The sequence below is a fragment of the Melanerpes formicivorus genome, unplaced genomic scaffold (genome assembly GCF_026170545.1).
Source record: "Melanerpes formicivorus ecotype bairdi unplaced genomic scaffold, bMelFor1.0.p_v2 SCAF_1, whole genome shotgun sequence".
Classification (NCBI taxonomy): domain Eukaryota; kingdom Metazoa; phylum Chordata; class Aves; order Piciformes; family Picidae; genus Melanerpes; species Melanerpes formicivorus.
Genome location: NW_027142353.1, coordinates 26,973,731 through 26,993,522, shown reverse-complemented (window position 1 = coordinate 26,993,522; position 19,792 = coordinate 26,973,731). Strand labels below are relative to the sequence as shown.

At 41.4% G+C, this 19,792-nt stretch overlaps 1 long non-coding RNA gene and 1 other non-coding gene across 2 annotated transcripts; one reads left to right on the top strand and one right to left on the bottom strand.

The window, feature by feature from the left end:
• The first annotated feature begins 8,482 nt into the window (after positions 1-8,482).
• Positions 8,483-8,589, top strand: LOC137445195 (U6 spliceosomal RNA). The gene has a single exon (XR_010988359.1). It is a non-coding gene; the product is annotated as a U6 spliceosomal RNA (small nuclear RNA).
• Positions 8,590-8,927: 338 nt separating this feature from the next.
• Positions 8,928-19,198, bottom strand: LOC137440937 (uncharacterized). The gene is made up of 3 exons (XR_010987257.1): positions 19,170-19,198; positions 11,346-11,397; positions 8,928-9,331 (listed from the first exon to the last, which is right to left on the bottom strand). It is a non-coding gene; the product is annotated as an uncharacterized lncRNA (long non-coding RNA).
• Between the last annotated feature and the right edge of the window lie 594 nt (positions 19,199-19,792).

Sequence of the window (19,792 nt, the reverse complement as noted above, 5' to 3'; positions counted from 1 at the left end):
GAGCAAATCTTGAAAGCCCTCTTTCTTTGCTGTTTCATATGTTATTATTTTCATTTTAAGTACTCTCCAGTGACAGAAATAGAGTCCCTGATTAAAAGATTTCACTGAAAAAATGAAGAGGCAATGAAGAAACTTGGGGGAGAAGGATGAAGTGAGAGGAGGAGTGCCTTTTTGGCTACATCCTGTTGACAGCTCTCCTGCATTCATATGCATGTATATCTGTCATGGGTATCTTGAAGAACTAGGGTATTATTACTTCCATATTACTGCACTACTTGTCAGGTCCATGACAGATGTGAGCTATCTGATGGAAGAGGATGAGAATGTAAAAAGCTTTCTCTGGAGGTTATTTCATGCACGGAGAGCTCAGAAGGGAGGGCACCAGAATAAGAGCAGGAAACAGAGAGTGAAAGGATGCTGGAGGCTTTATCAGGATAAAGAGGTTGGAATGGAAGATCAGGGACAGGGCTACATAAGGTCTTCATAGTGAGAGAAAGATGTCTGTGTTTTTTAAGCTGTGTAATTGAGGGAAGACAGGGTGGGAAGACAAGGAGGCAGCCAAGTGATGCGTTCAGTGTGATGGAGGCTAATCCATTCCCAGAAGTGGGACAGCAACTAAGAAATTGTTTTGGTCCAGATGTGAAGGTTCTCTCCTTCTTAACAAATGCTGCTACTGAGAAATCCCGTGAGCTGTGGGATTCTTAAGATTTGGTTCTTATAGCTTCGCTTCCATTTGCAATAATTCTTGTTCACACAGGTCTCACACAAGTAATATCTGTGCTGCTGCAAACAGGTGAAGTTGTAAATGTGGAGATGACAATGTAGCACCACAGCCTGCCTGCTACCGGAGATGGCTTCTGTCTGATCAGCCAGAAGACTGAACTCATTGTTGCCTAACAAGCCATGTCACAGGATGAGACAGGCATGACATAGCAAGCAGGCATGTGTCACCTGTGCTCAAACAGGTTCTGCTCAGTGGCATTTTGCCCTGCAACAGTCCAATATCCCAGTGTCTTCTGTGCACTTGGGACATATCATTTCAAGCATCTCTCCTAATCCTGTTTTGTCTCTTGCATCAAGTAAAAAGGAACTTGACAATACAAAGGAAACAGAAAGAACTTACAGGCTTCTGCCTTCTCCACTGAATTAATAACCTCTGACAGATTTGTGGCTTCTGATGACCCTCAAGTTTTACTGTCTGCTAGCACAGCAGGCACTTATTTTCCCCTCTCTTTCCCCTACAGCAAACATTATGGTGATCTTTCCAAACACTGACAAGGGCAGGGCGTATTTCCAGTAAAAGGGCAAGACGCTTAGCTGTGCAGGGTAAGCAAAGCTAGGGAAATAGGTGCATGGGAGTAATGACAGCTCAGAGAGCAACAGACTTTCAATACATTTATGCAGATAAATGTAACAAGTTCAGACACTGTAATTTGTTGGGTTTTTTTTTCTGTTATTTACCAAAACCTTCTCACCCCTCTGCTTGAGCTGTTTTCTCCCTGTGAGCACTTTCCTATTTTTCTTAACCTCTGTATTGCAGTACAGGCAGACTGTGTACATGAAGATATACTTCCTGCCCTGGGGAAGATCTGAGATAATTGGAGAAGTGACATGCAAATGGCAAGGGGGAGAGAGCGATCTAATCGACTGGCCGCAAGCTTTGTATATTAAGATAAAAAAAGCACAGAGAAGAGGAAAACTGGTTTCTGCTGGGAGAGGCACACTGCTTTCTCCCTCCTCTTCTTTTCTTTGTCCTTGTCTTTTTGCTTTCACCTACCTCATGCCTTTTTTTGTGCTTCCTATGCTGAGATGGTGTCAGATTTAGGAGAGGCATTGCAAGGATTGTAGAGTGGTCTGTGCACATATATTGGCCAGTTAGTTTGCTTTCTAAGTTAGCTGGCTGCTTTTCTCTGTCTCTCCTTACAGCCTTCAGTCTGGCACAGAGTCTGGCAAAGAGAAGGCTAAAGGGAGATCTTATTGCTCTCTACAACTACCTGAAAGGAGGTTGTATTGAAGCTGGTGTTGGTCTCTTCTCCCAAGTAACTAGAGATGTTGTGCCAGGGGAGATTTAGACTATATATTGGGGGGAAAAAAAATATTTCCTGAAAGAATGTTGAGGTGTTGGAACAGACTTCACAGGGAAGTGATAAGAGTCACCATCCCTGGAGGTGTTCAAGAAGTGTGTAGATGCAGCGCTTCAGGATGTAGTTTAGTGGTCATGGTAATTGGGTTATGGTTAGACTCAATGATCTTGAGGTCTTTTCAAACCTTAATGATTCTATGATTGGCTCCATTCCTCTTGCTGTCAGATGAATACCTAACACCTGATGATGATCTTTGGATTTGAGTATTTTCTTGTGTCTCCCGCTTTGTACATGAAGATGGAAAACAGACCTTTCCCCCTTCCCACTTTCCTTACCTTACCTTACCTTACCCCTAAAACTCTTTCCAGGTGTCAAATCTGAACTTAGCTATACTAAGGATTTCCTACACTTTCACATCACTGTATTGGTCATCTTTAGGTAGTTTTTGTAACTCTCCACTTCAAAATATCTTATAGAATCATAGAATGGTTTGGGTTGGAAGAGACTTTTAACGACCATCTAGTCAAACCCCTTCTGCAGTGAGCAGGATGCTCTTTAACTAGATGAGACTGCTCAGTGCCCTGTCCAACTTGATCTTAAATGTTTCCAGTGATGCGGTATCTACCAGCTCTTTGAGCAACATGTTCCAGTGTTTCACCACCTTCATTGTAAAAAAACTGCTATCTTACATCCAGGCTAAATCTACCCTCTTCCAGTTTAAAACCTTTCCCCTTGTTCTCTCTCAACAGGACTTGCTATAAAGACTGCCCCCATCTTTCCTGTAGCCCCCTTTTAAGTACCAGAAGGATGTCATGTGATCTCCCTGGAGTCTTCTCTTCTCCTGGTTGAACAACCCCAACTCTTATTAGCCTTTCCTCATACGAGAGGTATTCCATCCCCTTGATCATTTTTGTGGCCCTCCTCTGGATCCACTCCAACAGGCCCATGTCTTTCTTGTGCTGAGGACTCCAAAGCTAGATGCAGTCACGTGAGGTCTCTCCAGAGTGGAGGAAAGCAGCAGAATCACTTGTCTTGACCTGCTGTAAACAATCTTGAATGCCTCAAGTTTAAAATTAAAGCTGAATGCTTTTTTTTTCAGGACAAAATAATTATTTCATACTATAAAATGCAAATTCTTCCTATGCCACGCTTCCAATCTGCTGGAAAATGGCCTGGATATGTCTGGGCAACTGCAGGGCTTCTTGTCTCTTTCTGCTACTCCTGGTCAGCCATAAGTGAGAAAATGAAGCCAGGTCGTCCTCATGCCACAGTGTCATCATGGCAATGGTGGATGAACATGGCTGGTGCTATTTCAGTGGTCCTGTCACCTTGTCGTCTTCACCTCACTGTCCCTATGAAGGCAGGTGCCAAAGGAACAGCAGCACAATAATGGCAGTCAAACATTGTGGTACCGCATGGAAGACCCTTCACAATGTCAATGCTGGGATGGGGCAGGAACGGGTGAGTTTTCTTTGGTCAAATCTGACCATGGCTCTCTTCTTCAGACTTTAAGCCTTCAGAAATGCTGTTATAGAGGGACTTCGGGCCATGGATGGTCCAATGAACCTGTAACAACACCTGCTGTATGGTCGAGGTCCTACAGGGGTCATCTTACAGGACTTTCATTAGTGTTGCAACACACCTGGGCTGCTGTGCAACATGCCTGTGAAGATGAGATGACAAACACTGCTCCTGTGCTTTGTGAGATGTTGTGGTGTATGCTTAGGAGGAAGGAGGCCCTGCTTTCCATCTCATTGTAGAGCCATGACTGGTACTTTAAACATACAAGGACTGTGAATCCCATGAGACAAAGCTCTGGCAGTGTAACGGCACTGTAGAATAACTCAAGGGTCTGGCACAAGTACATCAAATTTTCTCTACCATGACTTTTTGGCTTTGAAAGTGCTAGCTAGTGGAAAGTCAGACACTTGACTGCATGTCTCTGGCCTTTTGATGGCTTCTTTCATCCTCTTTTCTCACAGCCAGTTCTGGGAAGAGCTGTCAGACTGCAGATGCCCATTTCACACCTCTCTGAAACAACTAGGACAAGGGCACTGCTGCCATGATTCGTTCCTGGCGATCACCCAGACTGCCTATGTGCACTTGGACAAGTTCTCAAATTCGACGCCACACCTCCTTACCATTGCCATTTAATGGAGTCAATATCCTAACTCTACAGGACCTGTACGACTCTTCTGTCACTGTGGACTCTTCAGTCTGCATCCAGACTCCTTGACTTCATATGTGTAACTGAAGTGTCTGGTATCTGTCTCATCCCCATCATCATCTCTGTTCATAGTCACTAGAAAGCCAGGTGGGAAGTGATATGAAGTGGCATGTACTGTTTTGAGTCCATGGCACCTTGTGTAAAGGTGCTGAAGCTGAGGCTTGTATGGTACAATATGTTGCAAAAATGACTTCAGAACTGGGCTGTCTTCAATTGAATATCTGAAATGTAGTGGAGACTTTACATAAATCTTTTGAGAGGACCGTGATATCTATAATGAAACTCTTCTCCAATGGAATTTGATTGCTTAGCCTTTGAGCCAGCAGTGTGCCCAGGTGGCCAAGGAGGCCAATGGCATCCTAGCTTGTATTAGGAATAGTGTGGCCAGCAGGAGCAGGGAGGTCATTGTGCCCTAGTACTCTGCACTGTTTAGGCCGCACCTTGAGTACTGTGTCCAGTTCTGGGCCCCTCAGTTTAAGAAGGACATTGAAACACTTGAACGTGTTCAGAGAAGGGCAACAAGGCTGGTGAGAGGCCTTGAGCATGAGCCCTATGAGGAGAGGCTGAGGGAGCTGGGATTGTTTAGCCTGGAGAAGAGGAGGCTCAGGGGTGACCTCATTGCCCTCTACAACTACCTGAAGGGTGGTTGTAACCAGGAAGGAGTTGGTCTCTTCTCCCAGGCAACCAGCACCAGAACAAGGGGACACAGTCTCAAGCTGCGCCAGGGGAAGTTTAGGCTCGAGGTGAGGAGAAAGTCCTTCACCGAGCGAGTCATTTGTCATTGGAATGGGCTGCCTGGGGAGGTGGTGGAGTTCAAGAGGAGATTGGACATGGCACTTGCTGCCATGGTCTAGTCATGGGTCTGTGGTGACAGGTTGGACTCAATGATCCTTGAGGTCTCTTCCAACCTTGGTGATTCTGTGGTGACAGGTTGGACTCAATGATCCTTGAGGTCTCTTCCAACCTTGGTGATACTGTGATACTGTGATACTGTAATTAGTTGTATATTCCCTAAGTACTCAGAGAAGAAAGTGTGTATCTTCCTGTGGCTTCCACTGCACAAACATCGCTTTTGATGCTACATTGCACTAAAAGCAATGTTGCCTCTCTCAAGGCACAGATAATACAATATAAAGATTTGTAAGATAGCTAGCTTTTGAAAATGCTAATTCAAAACCATCTAGCCTCATTAATACAAACAAAAAGACATCTTTGCTGACCTAGCTCAGAGAAACACCAGGATTAAAGCAAAGGAAAGTGAAGTCAGTGGGCTTAATATTAAGGACAGGCCAGTGGAATTTACACTTGCACAGGACTAGAAGTAGGCTGACATGCTTTGGCAGGGTGAAGACTCACCACGGTGACCCAATTTCTTTGAAAGACTCTGCAGGGGAAATGCACACTCCAGCAGTTCATCCCCTTCCTTCAGTGTCATTAGTTCTGTACCTCCTACACCCAACCCCACAGTGGGAGGATCATGCCACACTGCTGAGATTCCAGGAAATCACACCTCATTTTTACTGTGCAGTTTCAGAGAGGGTTGTTTGATTCTAGCAAAAAACCTGCCCTAAGATTTTTCCATGCAGCTTGAGAACTGAAAGGGAGGTGGAGCATCAGTTCATCCCCTTCCCCATCAGGGAGTTACCTTATTTGCTGTGAGGTCTGGGTAACTTCCCCTGGGGAAGGGCAGATTGAGTAGGGGTAAAACTGTCCCTTTTTATGTCCTCAAATACAAATTGGAACTTTATCCACTGGACAGCAGAGACACAACAACCCACCTCTAGAACCTGGGCAGGAGATGGGGGCAGCAGCTAGACCTGGTACAAAGGGAGGAAACTGATTTGTTGTTGCATTAAGCTGACAGCTGTCTGTAGACAAGAGCAGGTTGCAGATATCTTTTCCTGCACCCAGCACTGCCTTTCTTATGCAAATTTGTGTATGTTATTTGATTTCCATTTCCACAACTCCCTCCTGGGTAATACATAGTTAATATTTATACAGACTTAGTTAATGCACAGATTATAGGTACATACTTCACTGTGGTTTTTCAGATTAATTAAAATCTGGCTAGATTCTGCCCTGCCTATGGATTTGCTTGGGTGTAAAACAAGATCACAATTTATCTGGTACAAAGTGCTTGGGAAATGAGAGATAAATTTTAAGCAAAAAGGAGCATAATTTCCAGTACATTATTTTAGAGCAGAAGATGTAGTAAAATAAAACATCATGGAGCAAGGACACTCGTGGAGGGCAAGCACTTGAAAGGCATATAAGTACAGCTCCTTACATCCCCCAGCATGTCTCTGCTGGTGACGCTGTGTGACTGCATTCATTCAATCAACCAAGTACCATCTAAGGATGTACTTAAGGGGAATGTGGTGCTTGGTAGTAAACCATCCCCAGCCAAGATACAGCCTTATTCTTGACAGGAAACAAGGCTGCTTGCCTTTTTTAAATTTTTCTTTTTATTTTTTTTTCTTTTATTTTTCTTTTTTTTTTTTAATTTTTTTTTAATTTTTCTTTTTTTTAAATTTTTGTTTATCTTTTTCTTTTTCTTTCCCCCCCCCCCCCCCCCCCCCCCCCCGCCGCCATGGCCATGTTTGTGGTGCAAATAATGGGTTTGTAAAGCCTTCCTTTTACCAGCAGAGGTCATAAGTAAAACATCTCAGCCCCTCCGTCAGTCTCCTGGAGGGAGGGAGGTGAAAGAGCCAGCAGAAATATCGTTTCATTCACTGTGAGTAAAATGAAGGCGATAACTGAAAAGATAGCCAGCAATTGAGAGGGAAGGTGCCAAGGTTAGCAATGCAGCCATCAGCCTGCCCGTGTGGGAGCCGAGAAGCAGGCAGCAGGAAGAGGCACTGTTCATACACTGCTGGATGTAATGCAGATTTGTTGACATTTGTTGCCCTTTTGTATTTGCTTATTCATGAACACTAAGGCAGGAAACTTTCTGTGTTCTGCAAGAGGTGTGCAGAATCTAAAAGTTCTGTTGAAACCTGTGTGAATATTCAAAAAAGGTACTTGCAGCTTTCCTCAAAATGTGCTTTAATGGTTTTCAGACACACTTCAGGAATACTGAAAAAAAAAAATCTGAGCATAATCAGCAACCAAGAGAGGGGATTTTCCTGTCTGTAAAGCCTGGATCAGCTCATGGACAAGAAACATAAGCACATGATTCCTCTGACCAGCCATAAGACACAAAAATTGGAAAGGCAGCAGAAAGCTTAGGGTGAAAATTGGCTCAAGTATATCCACACTGTAAAACTTTAAATAGTTATTAAAGTCTTGGACTGTAAACTGTGTGTACATTGTTTGCAAAAGGAAAATGTACTTTCAGGCAAATTATTTGTGACAAATAACTTCATCTTCTCTCCCTGCCCCTTTGAGCACAGCTGTGGGCAATGTATGTTGGAAAGGAATGAGGGTGACAAATCAAATTTGTCATTTTTTAATTCAGAAAATGTCAAGCCAACCAAATGTGCTCTGTAAAGCATCATCATGTTCTGACCAGACCTCTGTGCACTCCTGGTTATTGGTGGCCAGGTTTAGTCACTTTTCCATGAGGAGCACATACAAGGAAAGAGAAGTGGCGGGAGGCAGGAAGAATGATATTGACGACCCAGAATTTCCCATTTCCCTCCAAAGTTTACAACTCTATAGTGCATGTACTTTCAGTAAAATGGAAAAGGAGTAATTATAATAATATTTTAAAATACCCACCCAATCAATCTAAGAAAGTCCCATAGTCTGTATTCACAGAGATAAACCTCTTGAGAAGGATTAGGTTTATTTCTCAAAATTGGTAAAACACAGATCTGAGCAATGAGTGAAAACATGCTTCATCTCACAAGGAGTTATTACTTACTATTCTGAAAGAGAAGTTTATTACAGAAATCCTGACAGCTCATTAACTACCTTACTAAAGAATGGCTGTGCTGTAACAAAACTCCCATTACTCCAAAGGAAAGACAAAATGAACAGATCATTTACATGCTGTGTTCAATCAAAAGTCACAGAAACACAAGCCCCCACAAATCAAGTTGATGTCCAGGAGGGGTTGTGGTGAGCCCTGAGGAGTGCTTTCCTTTTGTGAAGAAAGGTCACCAGACTAGGACCCCTCCTTGCCTGCCCCTCAGCCATCTTCTTCAAGCACCTCTCAGCCACCTCCATTGTGCTCACTTCAGCAGCACATATACTAAAATTGGAACGATACAGAGAAGATTAGCATGCCCCCTGCACAAGGATGACATGCAAATTTGTGAAGCCTTCCATATCTATTAAGGGACCTAGGGGTTCTAATCAAACAAGCCACTGAATATGAGCAAGCAGTGTGTCCAGGTGGCCAAGAAAGCAAATGGCATCCTGGCTTGTATTAGAAATGCTGTGTCCAGCAGGAGTAGGGAGGTGATTGTCCCTTTGTATTCAGCACTGGTGAAGCCACACCTTGAGTATTGTGTCCAGTTTTGGGCACCTCAATATATGAGAGGTGTCAAGGTGCTGGAGCAAGAGCAGAGGAGGGCAACAGAGCTGGTGAAGGGCCTGAAGAATAAATCTTATGAGAAGTGACTGAAGGAGCTGGGGACAGTTAGTTTGGAAAAGAGGAGGATGAGGGGAGACCTCATTGCTGTCTACAACTACCTGAAAAGACATTGTAGAGAGGATGGTGCAGGTTTCTCCTCACAGATAATTAGTGATAGAACAAGAGGGAATGGCCTCCAGTTGAGACTGGATGTGTTTAAATGTCTTTTGGATGTGGTGCTTGGGGGTATGGTTTAGAGGTGAACCTTGAAGAGTAGAATTGTCGGTAGACTTGTTGATCCTGAGGGTCTTTTCCAACTTGAATGTTTCTGTGATGTTGCTCTGATGAGGGTTTCTTTCTGCCTCCCCATAGTAGGGGTCTGCTGGGTGGGACATTTTAGCCATTTCTAGCAGCTCCACACAAAAAAGCCACAAGTCCACCTTTTGTTGCTCTGAAGCAGTATTAACCTTCCCTTTTTGTTGAATTGTTCCTAAAAATCCCCTGTAAAAGAAGGTCTGGGATTTAAAAACATCTCACTGATTCAAATCAGGCCAATTATCTTGTGTCTTGCCCTTAGCAGACAGAGGAAGTTTAATCTCCCTCCTCATTATAACCTCTGATGAGCGTGGGGGACTGGTATGGGTTCCTGTTCTGCCCTATCCCCCAGCATTCCCCACAGTATGCACAGCAAAATCCATGAAGTTATGCAGAAATAACATTTTGTAACTCTCCTGCCACATTTAATTTACTCCTCTACTCTCTCTGCAGCTTGTCACATCTTTCTTTAAAGTATGGTTATAAGCCCTGGTTAGAGTAGCACCCTAGTGGGGACCTTATCATTATGGATCAGAGCATGTTAAATACTTCTAGTGTCTTGCACATGACATTCCTGCCAGTAAATCCAAGAATGGGAGTTGTCTTTTCTGCAGCACCATCATACACACATTTTTAGCTTGTGAATCACAGTAATTGCCAAATTATTTTCCACTCTACTGGTGACTTAATGTTAGTTCTCCATTGTGTGTTTCTGTACTCACATCTTATGACTAAAGGAAGCTTTTTGCATTTCTTTTTACTGAACACCCTGCAGACCTTGGATTACTTCTACAGCTTATCAAAAGCATTTAAAATGTTGCCCCTGTCCTTCACAATACTGGTGCTGCTTCCCAGTTAGCTGGCAGAAGAAACATTTTTTGTTTCATCCCACAAATTGCTTAACATGACGAAGCCTAAGATAAATCCCTGCTGAACATTATTTGAAGCACATCCCAGACTGACAGAAAAAATAAGACTCTAAACATTGTTTTCCCTCACTGTATGCATCCACTTAAGAGCTAGGTGTCCAAACTGCTGTTACAGTAGGTGGCAGCTAGAGAGCTATCCTGTTCATCCTCAAGTGGGCAATGAGTGGTAAGGTGAATTTGTCTTCTGGACTGCACCATAATGCCCCCAGGGCAGCCATACTGGGCTGGCAGATCTGATACAGGATCTATGGGATGTCTATCCTGGTTTGAATCAGTAGCTGAAGGTAAGCTGGGAGACATGTTGAATGGTACCAGAAGCCTTTATGCAGGCAACTTTATAGATCTGCTCTCTACAAAGGAAACTCACATGGCTATGTTGCATGTCAACACCTACACAGTAAATGATAGACATTTCTATGCATGAATCTGAGGCTGAATATTATCCTAGCAACTTCATTTTTGCTAAGTGGAATGTCATGTAGACCAGTGGGAAAAGCCATATAAAGTCAAAGCAAATCATGCTTGTCGCTATGTTCTAGGCCAAATATTTAGTCAAAGATTGAAATTAGAATACATAGAATACATAGAATAAACCAGGTTGGAAGAGACCTTCAAGATCATCGTGTCCAACCCATCAACCAATCCAACCCACCTAAACAACTAAACCATGGCACCAAGCACCCCATCAAGTCTCCTCCTGAACACCTCCAATGATGGCGACTCCACCACCTCCCCAGACAGCCCATTCCAATGGGCAATCACTCTCTCTGTATAGAACTTCTTCCTAACATCCAACCTAAACCTCCCCTGGCACAGCCTGAGACTATGTCCTCTTGTTCTGATACTGGCTGCCTGGGAGAAGAGACCAACATCTGCCGTTTGGTTTGACATCATTCTTCTTGATAACTCCATGATTAGTGGTTTTCAATCACTGTATTATTCTTTTGGTTCTTTGGTGGTGTTTGCTTATTAATTTGTTCTTGCCATATCTGAGCTCTAGCTCCTCAGACTCTTCCCCACCTTTTAAAACCATGTGCCATATTCGCCATTCCACACTTTTCCAAGCTCTTGATAATTGTTAGAGGAAAATAAATTGCTTCAGCAAGATCTGCAAGGTAATTCTGCAGTGTGTGACTCTTTGAGTATTACCAATTTCACAGAATCACAGAATCGTGAGGGTTGGAAGGGGCCCCAAGGATCATCTAGTTCCAGTCCTCCTGCCAGGGGTAGGGACACCCTCCCCTAGATCAGTTTTGTGTAATTCTACTTACCTAAATATTGCTTAGGCTCTTCTTTTGAAAGTTCATTCTGCATTTCTATTCCCTTATTGGGAAAAAAAAAAAAAAAAAGAAGGATAAATATCTAGTCCTATTTTCCTATTTGACATCCTTTTGCAGTAACTAAGGCTGTTGAATACTTTCACCATTGTTGCCCTTCTCCTTTGCTAAGACCTGTGCTTTCCTTTGTTCCCCTCTTGCTTTCTCTATATTCCTCAATGTCCTTCCTGTCCCTTGCTATTTGTAACACGTTTTACAGCTTGGCCATTCTGAATTTTATATTACATATTGTGGATGTGGAAACTAGTGGAGAAAGAGTGTTTTTCCTTCCTGGGGACCAGATGCTGTATTTAGTTACTATTACTATTATCTGACAACAGTATGGAAAAGCAATGATGTCAGGGTTTGGCTTTAGTATACCAGTGCTATATTGCTGCCTGATTACTTCAGGTGTATACATGAAATGGTGCATGGTTGCTTTTATTGCAGGCTATTTCTGAAACAGTCTTTATGTAGGAATGGATGATATGGGGCAAATTGAAGCGTACAGACAATACCCTTGGGTGACCATCTTCAGTCTTGCGCCTTTACTTCCAGCTTTCAGGTCACTGAGATCATTTTGCTATCATGTTTTTCCTTGTACTCAATTAGCAATCTAGGCATTAAGGATAGCTATTAAATATGGCCATGTTGGAAAAATTACTTGAGTTTGTAGTTTGCTGGTCAATTTCAAATGTTTATTCAAATTGTAGACTTTCTGGACTCATTAAGAATGTCCAGCAGAAAATGGCAAACATATTTGCAAATGGCAAGCAGCCTACTGTTCAGCATGGTTGTGATTAAAGCTTAAAACGGTCTGAGATGCGATCTTTTGAACTCCAAATTATGGCTTACATGGTAGATTGATGCAAAAAAGGTTTACACTTCATTATGCTGTAAGATGATGGATAAGCTTGCAACTGCATTTGATCAGTGAAGTGTAGGAACAGGTCAGATGAAGTAGCAGATGGAGCAGGTTGAGAAATGAGGATAGAAAGTTAATTGTGGCCAAGATTAATTTCCTTTATTTGACTGTGTGGAAGAAGGGTTTGAAATTGTTTGGAAGGTGTTTCTAATTTCAGAATACAATAATAGTATTTAGCACTGCACATTACTTTAGGCACTTAAATTTAATCTATGGCTTTCAAAGCCCTTCATAAACACAGCTGTTAATCTTTTTGCTTGTCTTTGGAATGGGAGACACTGACAATTTAGTGAATCGCCACCTTGCCCAACTTTTCACACTAGTCCACAGCAGGTCAAACACAGAGACCTGCTATCCCTCATTAGAACATCCTCTGACCCCAAACTAAACATAGAGAGCCAGCTCCTCTCTTAATATCATCAGAGAAAATCACAAAGAGGATCTGTTGTTTTTTCCTGGAGAATCCTTTTGAAGCCCAAGTGAATGGGAAGGGTTGCAACCTATCTCTAGGAATAGTATGTAACTGGCAACTCGCTTAGATAGCAGCACTTGGAGCATGCACTGTCCCCCCAAAAATGATAAAAGAGTGAAATACGGCTGCATCCAAATGGAGGAACACAGGAGTGCCTTTGACCACACCTTGGTGCTATGTCAGGATGAGATCCTGGTACCTAACATTTAGGCCTGATGGCATCTTCTAGTGAGGTCCTCAGTGTGCACAGATGGTTTGTCAGGACCTTGGTTTCATACTTAATACACCTGGCAAGAAATTGCCTGTTGTGCATCTGCTGCATGTAGAACATACAGGGATTTGCACAAAAAATGCAGTGGGAAAAAAAAATCATCAGCTATGTGGAAACTGGATAATTTCTGTGGTGGTTTGATTTTTTTTTTTTTTTCTGAGTTACATATTGCCTTCTTACTCTTAAACATTGCAAAGGTTCCATTTTGTCACTGAAGTTCTTTATGCTCTGTTCCATTAGTGCCCTTGTAATGCCTGGTCATCCCAAGCATAGTTTCCACTCCCCTGTATCTTATAATCCTCTATGTCCCTTAGAAATCTCTGGCTGATTTCTCATCCATGGAAATCAAAGGCCAAATCCTGTAGAATTCAAACACTTTTTCCATGTGTCTCTGCCATCATTAAGCTTCAGATGCCAGGTACCTCAACATTCTGAATAACCTGCCAAAGGAAAGAAAAAAATAACCCTTTTCAAATCATTTTAGTTCTTAGGGAAATACAGAGTCCTACATAGACCCTTCAGTTTTCTCAGTATGTGTCATGTCACGTTGTCTCTTCTGAGAGTCAATTATGTATGCATTGCAGTCATATTATAAACCAGTAATTTCACAAAGCAACTGATTTCACAATGTGATTGTAACACATTGAAAATACCATTTGTAGCATTTGCAAATACTGACTGCTAATATGGGCACTCCAGGAGCAGATGGGCATCTCTTTAACTAGTGTTCACCAATTTGAAATACTTCACTGAAGATGAGATTTTTTTTTTTTTTAAGGGGTGAGTAGCTAGGTGCTAATGTTAAGTAGGAGGATAGTTTTCTCGAGTAAAACAGTCAGATGTAGTTGTAATCATGATAATTAAACATCAGGTAGGAGTGGTGCCAAACTTGCAGATAATATTCATCACAACAAAGTGACTGGAGCTAGTGTGAAGCACAGATTCTTCAAGTTACATAGGAAAAATGGCAACAAAGTAAATAGGAATTGTGGTGGGACTGTGTCTCCTGCCATCACACAGCTCTGAAATCTGAAAGTCTAAGGCCTCAGTCCATTTTTTTGTACTTATATTCTGAATGAGAGAATAAACAAACATGTAAATAGTGGCATCTTCTCACACAAATGTGACTTCTTTCCACATTTTGGGTTCTGTGCATTTAAATAAAAATGCAAAAAGTAGCCAAAGCATTACCTTATCTAAGAAGCTCAAATTTTGAGAAATTATTACAAAAAGGTGTTTTAATTGTTGCAATGACATCATATAGCAACATATAGCAACACAGGAACTCACATGATGTAATATATATGATGTAATTATGTATTATCTACTTCTTCTGCAGCACTTTTCACCCAGAGATATCAACATGCCTTACAAAGAGCAGCATTATTATTGCTATTGTACTCATTATAATCATTAACCAACAAGAAATCTGCATGTCTGCACAGTGCAAATGAACCCAGTCAATGTATGTACAGAACAGAAACGCCTATAAATATTCATAGGAAATATTATTTCAATAGCACTTTACATTTCAGCAACATTTAAGTTATTTTTCTAAGGAATGAGGGGAAATTTTTTTCTACCAGTTTATTATTACCCTCAGTTTAGGAAGGATGTTGACTTGCTGGAGCGTGTCCAGAGAAGGGCAACAAAGTTGGGGAGGGGCTTGGAACACGAGCCCGATGAGGAGAGACTGAGGGAGCTGGGGTTGCTTAGCCTGGGGAAGAGGAGACTCAGGGGTGATCTTATTGCACTCTATAACTACCTTAAGGGAGGTTGTAGACAGGTAGAGGTTGGTCTCTTCTCCCAGGCAACCAGCACCAGAACAGGAGGACACAGTCTCAAGCTGCACCAGGAGAGGTTTAGGCTGGAGGTTAGGAGGAAGTTCTACACAGAGAGAGTGATTGCTCATTGGTATGGGCTACCCAAGGAGGTAGTGGAGTCACCATCACTGGAGGTGTTCAGGATGAGACTTGATAGGGTGCTTGGTTGCATGGTTTAGTTGATTAGGTGGTGTTGGATGATAGGTAGGACACGATGATCTTGAAGGTCTCTTCCAACCTGGTCTGGTCTGGTCTATTCTATTCTATTCTATTCTATTCTATTCTATTCTATTCTATTCTATTCTATTCTATTCTATTCTATTCTATTCTATTCTATTCTATTCTGTCAATACAGATGACTCTGTAGAAAAGGACAATGAGCATGAAACTAGTATTACTCTTCACATATGATTGATCATTTCATTCTAGAAGTCTCTCAGGAATCGAAATAATCACTATTTGATACAGAGTTGTACTCAAGATTTAGAGGGTTAACACCCATCACATTTTAGCCATCATACAATAGCCCAAGATAAAATTATCAGTTCATCATTAGTATTGTTAAACAGATCATGTAGGCACTGGAAATAAATCCCAAAATACCAAAACCTCAAGCAGCATCCTAATTGAAATAAAACAACCTTCATATTCGGGTTATTGAGTAACTTTAAATGACTGTATTCAGCCCCAGCTCTTGTTCTGCATTTAAAATAGAAGCACGATCTAGTGTTTCAGGGTAAACTGTTATGTTGCTATGAAGAAAAACTGTCAAGGTAGTAAACCACAGGAAGCAACAGAGAGGCAAACTCCAGTAGTGGTATTGCTAGACTATGTTATTAATTTTGGATTAGGTGTGAGTGATGTGTTTAACATTTACTCTAGAGATCAGGGTGGAAGGGCTCCATCCAATTCTTCTTTATCTAAAAATGGCCCTTTTTATGACCTCTCTGAAGAGTGATATGTGAACAATTTATAGCTACATTATAGGATGCTACTAAAGCTCTGGCAAACAACAAAGGTTGTTGGCAATGATAAGTGGCTGCACACAGTACAGAAATCTTCCTTGTCCAGAGTTTACCACCACTTTTTTTTTTTTTTTTTTTTAAATGGTGGAAAAGCCTTTAGAAAAAGGGAATATGTTTGAGAGCAGAGCAAATAATTGCCATGTTCAGCCAAAATCTTGCCCAGAATGCAGTTGGTAACCATCTGCCTTTGTACTATTTGTCTGTGGCTCTGGCTGTGTGTGACCTACATGTGACACTTCTGAGCAGATGTGCATCAGGATACAGCAGATGAGAGAATGTCAGCCTCTGCCAAAGGGACTCCATGCATATTGGGATGGATGAATACCAATAAATCAGGATCAGATCTGATGTGTTGTAAGGCTTTTTCAGAGTTGAGAAACAGTTGAATTGTTGTATCTATTATATGAATTGATAAAGGATTTAACAGTAATAAGTCTTCCTGCTTTGTTTGTCTTAAGCAGTAAGATAATATTTGAATCCACACAGGACCTTTTATTTTCAGGGCGTTAAATACTGAAACAGAGATTTGATGCCTGGAAACGGAGATCTAACAAAACAACATTAACTTCATCCTATTACCTCCCACTCACCTTCTATTCATACTTCATTTAACATGTAGGAGTGAGTGACTGAGGAATAATATCAGAATTCACAGGCTCAGAGTATATATTTAAGATATTTTGGGAAGTGGATAAGGGAGGGGGAGGAGGATGCTCGAAAGAATTAAACACAGCTGAGTTGAATGCATGTATGTTGCAAGGGGTGCTCTGAGGTACATGCAACCTGCATGACAACTGAGACAGGAGAAGTGCTGTGCTGTCAACAAGCACCATGTAGAAATGGAGATAACTGCATGCTTAGCTAGCATCCCCTGTCTGTCTGACACAAAGCAGCCTGTAACACTTCGTTTAAATTGTGGGAAATGGCATTTTGTGGTAGGCACTTATCATTTGGAAGAGGTGTTGTGTTTAGTTAGCCAAGAAGGATTCACTGGGAAGAGTTTTTGAGGCAATGCTAAGAATAAGTTAGGGGTATGTGTAACACTGAAACTTCAATTTCACTGTTTTTCCAAAATTAGCTTTGCAGTTCTGCAAAGTTCTTCTTAACACAGTAGGGTCTTTAATTGCTACAATATCTTTTGAAGAAGCTTAATCTGAGGATCTGTTTAAACCTGAAAAATGACTCATTAAAAATTCTTTGTATAGTGGCTTCTTTATATAAAGAATTAAAACAGTTTTCTCATCTAATATCTGGGAATTCTACAATGTCAGTGAATATATCACAGGCAATTCATAAGCATTTGTATCAGCTGGATACCCAATGCAGTTAGCTATATGACTTTAAATAGGAATGCCAGAATTTTTCTTAAAGAAAACCAGTGGGCAAATAAAACGGAAGCAAACTTGATGAGAAAACAGAATCCATTTGATTTAATAAGGGTGCATACATCTTTTCAAAGATGAATTAATAACTTTAGAACATAGGCATCTCATTTTTTTGTATTCTTACAAATATCAGTATCAACAGTATTAATTCAGCTCAATGTTATTTTAATCCAAACATGTTTTCAGAATAAAAAATAAGGTTTTGATGTCCTTGAATGTACATAAAATCTGTACATTTAAAAACAGCATGTTTCCCCCCTCCCTGGAGGTGTTTAAGGCCAGGCTGGATTAGGTCTTGAACAGCCTGGTCTAGTGGATGGCATCTGGGCCCATAGCAGAGATGTTGGAACTAGATGATATTTAAGGTTCCTTCCAACCCAAACCTTTCTACAATCCCTTCATGCTAACTTCCCTTGTTGCATTAATATGCTTTCACAGATCCCTGCATTTCCTGTTCCCAGTTCAATTTTCACACCTATTGCAGAATTTAGAGAGGCACAGATTTGAATGCCATGATCCAAGCTGCAATCACCTCAGTGCATTATGCTACATTACAGTATGCAGAATTAGGACGCTTTCCCTGGAGCATACACTTTCCAGGGCCACTGGATTTGTGTGTGCTCTCATGGTGATTCCTCAATGATACACAAGAACTGAGGAGCAATGTTGCTTTTTATGCATATGTTCAAAGAGCAGAAAAGAGCTTTTTGAATCATGTTGTTTGCATCACACCCTCTTGATCTCCCTGAGTGCTGGCTGTGAATGTAGTTCTGGCTTATCCTTTTTGTTAACAGATGATTCATACACAGCCAATACTTGAGCACTAGTACCTGGCCCCAGTTGGTCAAGTGGCTCTCTCCCAGAGGGTTAGGCACATGTAAAGGGTAGGTTGGAGGAGTTACCCTGTTTCATTCAAAATTACCAGGCATCTTGCAGCTGAGACAGGACCTCCTAGCAATATTTTAATCTTGCATTTTTCATGAAAGCTACAGGGCCTTTTAGTTACCTTGAAATTTAAAGTAAGTGGCAGCAATCTGTAGAACCCAGTAATAAAATTACATCAAAATGACAGTCTTTAAGGTAGAGCAAGAAAAAATTGTAGTACTTTCTTTTGCACTAACGATTTGAGCATAGACTTTGGGGAATAAGGCTACACAACTTAATTTTTTGTGTCATTCATATTGGCACAGCCTTCTTGTAGGCCTTTATTATAGCATTTAAGCTTCAAGATTTCCTCAAAAATCACAAAATAATAGATTAACCTCAGCACTAAAGAAAGATTTTTTTTTTCTTTTTCTGAAGAAGTTTCTTTAGTAGGGTAACTCTTCTCCTGTTCAGAGTAATATACAAAGAGCCTATTAAGTTTTCTATTTCATTAAATCAATTTTAGCTTCAAACTATGGGACTTCTTTTTCTGATTTCCCTTCTCTGCTGGGGAGGAGGTATTTAAGGATGTATTCGGTGATAGAGGGGCTGCTATAGTTTAACCCCAGATACAGGCTAAACACATACACTTACTCCACCAGAAATTTTTTGGCAAAGCCCCAGCAATCACCATCAAATTGTCGCATCACAGTGGGTTGTCCTTGGTATTTTATGGAATTAGCATCAGACTAATTCCTGGCTTTTCTGATTCAGAGACTGTAGGTCGCCTCACCTAAATGCTGGCATCTACAAAGGAGATAATTCCACCAGAGCTATTCTCTTAGCCACTTTTTTCCTTATCAGCAGAGAGAAATGAGCCCTTCACCCTTGTGATTCATCTTGTCCTGGGGTAATCATCCAAACCAGATCAGATGACTCATGAACTAGAAATGTATGTTTCTATCCATTAGTCTAGGAAGGGAACCCCAATCTAGCTTAACTGGAGACAAGTACCTGGCAGATGCCTCAGGTCAGGTGAGATGAATACTGTCAAGTGTCTCTTCAGCATTTCTGTGTCCTTGGTAGAGTAGACAGGAATAATTTGTCATAAAAGAGGAAGGTAGCATTGAAAACAAGGTCTTCCCATGTAATAGCTTGCTACAGGGCACAGTACCTTTCTTTCTGGAAGGAAGAACAGAAACAGGGCAGTTTCTCCTGCAGTGGCAAAGCATAAAAGACAGAAGTGGTATGCATAAAAATTTTTAGAGATGCAATGAAAATGCACCCTGCTGCTCTAACAAAGGATCCAACTTGCTGTAGTCCAGGAAGAAATGAAACTACTGCAGCATGACAAAGACTCTCTGCACACATTATTTGGGGGAGTGGGTGATGTTACAGATTTGTATTTTCTGAGTGAGGAAGAGAAAAAGAAACAAGAGGACATTTAAAAGTGATTGATCAGATTCCAGGTGTGTCCTTGAAGAACACTAAAGTACTCTATTTCCTTTTACTTACAGTATGTATCCTATTACAAAATAGATCTGATGGGAAAACCAGTATGCACCTCCATATTTACTGCATTTCTGGAATTGTGTCCATATTTATTACCAGCACCTGCTGCTGGTGACAGATCTTGA